The sequence below is a fragment of the Vicia villosa genome, linkage group LG2 (genome assembly GCF_029867415.1).
Source record: "Vicia villosa cultivar HV-30 ecotype Madison, WI linkage group LG2, Vvil1.0, whole genome shotgun sequence".
Taxonomy (NCBI): Eukaryota; Viridiplantae; Streptophyta; class Magnoliopsida; order Fabales; family Fabaceae; genus Vicia; species Vicia villosa.
The window spans coordinates 194,421,335-194,424,637 of record NC_081181.1 but is presented as its reverse complement, the minus strand read 5'-3'; the positions used below and the strand labels follow the sequence as shown (position 1 = coordinate 194,424,637).

Here is a 3,303-nt window from a genome sequence, read left to right as displayed (position 1 = left end):
CAACTTATAATTCTCTTTTATTCCAATACTAACCCTTAGACCTCTAATACCTAATTCCAACCTTACCCTTCCCTAATTAAATAATTATTTAATAAATCACTAAATAATATTCATTCTATTATTCTATTAATAAAAAGCCCAAAGAGAGAGACCAACCCACAAAGGAGACCCAAAAAGCCCAAAGAGAGAGACCAGCCCACAAAGGAGCTGGAAAGACCTAAAGGGCACGTGGAGACGCCCGTCTCCAACGTCTCTCTCTGTCACGTCACGACGAGGAGACGTCCGTCTCCAACTCCCCTTATATTTTCTCCACTTGGGACGCATGTCTCAAGTCATTGGCTAAGTCTCCCTAAAGAAGTGGAGTCGTGCGTCTCCGAGTTCCTAACCCAGAAGTCCTACATTCACGCGTTCCAACTGCAAAGGCTCGCCTATAAATAGAGGCAGCTACTTCACTTCAATCTGTCCGATTTTCTACTAACGAAGTGCTGCCGAAATTACTCCGCGACCATTATTTTCTTTCCTGCTTTCAATTAAACCATTTTATTTTCTCACAGAAATTTCTACACCGGAAATTGTTGTGAACCTTTTATAAATCTAGCCTTACGTTAGATTTATCCTTTTTATTCCTTGTTTTAAATTTCTGCCCGTTTATTTCCGAAGAACGATCCAGCCAACCTGTGGTGGAAGTTCGATACTTCAAGATTCAATTCAATTCAGATTTATTTTATTTCAGGTTTATCATTTACCGCTTTATTTATTATTGTTATTGCATAATATATTGTATGCCATTTAACATGCCTTTTATTATGAACCAAATGAATTTATGCATGTTTAACCGTATTAATATGTCTGCCTAATTAACTAAGATATCGGTATGTAAAGTAAGTTAACTGTGGGATCCGAAATAAATTGGCTTAATTATATTTTATTAAATATCACTTGTTTTTGGTTTGTATGTCTAATTTAATTAGTAAGTCTTAAAACCAATAGAGCGAAAGTTTGAGGGGTTAAGACGGTCAAAGGTTAAAATCAATAGAGCGAAAGTTTGAGATCTTTAACTGGATAGTAGACATAGGACATTAGTTTTAAGGATGGCGAAAGCGTATTAAAACTAATTAGAACTTATTTATATTCAAAAAATGTTTTGACACTCGCGCGGGATGGCAAAAGCGTACGTTAGGGATATTAGCATGCTCCGAGTCAACAAAGCGAAAGTTTGAGATTAGGAGATTTAAATAGATAACAACTTCATAAAACAAGCATTTTATTAATTACGTTGTTTCCAAAAAGCTTTTCTAAAATCTAATGGGATGGCGTAAGCTTACATTACGAGTTAGGATGGTGGTCTAAATCAACAGAGCAAGAGTTTGAGAGGAGGACTTTTAATCAATTGAATTAATAAAGATTTTTAATCGAATTAATACATTAGCCAATGGACCTTCAGATCACCTAAAGTTAAACGAAATACATACTGATATCGGTCTATTATTATATTTCTTAGTATTCACAATCACTTCCCCTTAGAAACAATCAAAATATTAGTAGCCTTAGCTTTACATAGTAACCTTAGATAACGGTAGATCGATTCATAGTCCCTGTGGATTCGATATCTTTTAAAACTACACGACACGACTGTGCACTTGCAGTCATAAGATTTATAGACACGTAAAGTCGCGATCAAGTTTTTGGCGCCGTTGCCGGAGACTATTTAAGTCAATATCGTAACTCACTGTTACACCGTAGAGACTAGGGCAATTCTTTCCTTTCTTTTTGAACGATTGTATGCCAAATACTCGTTCACAAGGAGGAGATTTAATACAACAAATTAACGAGATCGAACGTTTCATTAACGTCAAACATCGAGCTCGCAACCTTCCCGAAGTAGCACCAATTCCGATTAATCAGGAATTGATCTTTACTGATCAAATCAATCAAATTACCCCGAAGTTAGAGATGGCTGCTATTCGTCCTCTTAGAGACTACGCCGCTCCTTCACGTGCTGAACCGCACTCAAGTATCGCACCACCTGCGATTGAGGCAAACAATTTCAAACTGAAACCTTCGTTGGTACAAGCTGTTCAACAGAACCAATTCTCTAGAAGCCCTGCAAACGACCCCAACCTCCATTTATTTGTGTTCGTGCAATATGCCGACACTGTCAAAGCTAACAACGTTAGTTCTGAAGCTATTCGATTACGCCTCTTTCCTTTCTCCTTGAGAGATAGAGCTAGAGCGTGGCTTCAATCCCTACCTTCTAATTCCATAACTACATGGGACGAATTGAAGAGAGTATTCTTAGCTAGATACTTTCCGCCTAGCAAAACCGCTATGCTAAGAGGTCAACTCAACAGATTTACCCAGAAAGACAACGAATCACTCTTCGAAGCTTGGGAACGATACAAGGACATGCTTAGACTATGCCTTCATCATGGACTCGAACCATGGCTGATCATCCATACTTTCTATGGTGGTCTCCTTTATAACACTAAAATGACTATAGATGCCACTGCTGGCGGAGCATTGTTGGACAAACCCCATGATGAAGCATACAACCTCATAGAGAACATGGCACAAAACCATTACCAATGGGGTGGAGAACAAGCCGCTCTAGAGAAAACCCAAACCAAAGGAGGAATGTACGAAGTAAGTGGTATAGACCACGTTAACACTAAAGTAGACGCTTTAACTCAAAAGATCGAAAACTTAACCATCACTCGTTCAGCCACCGCTGCTGCTGTAGCACCTAACTGCGAGATTTGTGGATTGACTGGACACGTAGTTGCCGAATGTCAACTCTTGACTGATATCCCATCTGATCAAGTAAACTATGCTCAAGGAAACCCTTATTCTAACACGTACAACCCTGGATGGAAGAACCATCCAAACTTTTCGTATAAGAACAACAATGCGATGTACGCGCCTGGACAAGCACCTGCTGTCCCACCTGGCTATCAAAAAGCGCTTGTAGCTGCTTAAAACGCCCCTAGGAAGTCGAACCTAGAAATCATGATGGAAAACTTTATAGCTTCCCAACAACAAACCAACAAAGACTTCCTAAATCAAAACGTCCACAATAGCGAGCAACTAAAACAATTATCGAACAAAGTAGATGCTTTAGCTACGCATAACAAAATGTTAGAAACTCAAATTTCACAAGTAGCTCAACAACAAGCACCTACTGCTGCCCCTGCTGGCACGTTTCCTGCTCAACCACAACCTAATACTAAAGGACATGCGAACGCGATAAAACTATAAAGTGGAACGAACTACGATGGACCTATCGATCCTAGAACTCAAAAAGCA

General features: G+C 39.2%; 1 non-coding gene across 1 annotated transcript; it reads right to left on the bottom strand.

Annotated features, from left to right (window-relative positions):
- Positions 1-2,328: 2,328 nt before the first annotated feature.
- Positions 2,329-2,435, bottom strand: LOC131654413 (small nucleolar RNA R71). The gene has a single exon (XR_009299453.1). It is a non-coding gene; the product is annotated as a small nucleolar RNA R71 (small nucleolar RNA).
- Between the last annotated feature and the right edge of the window lie 868 nt (positions 2,436-3,303).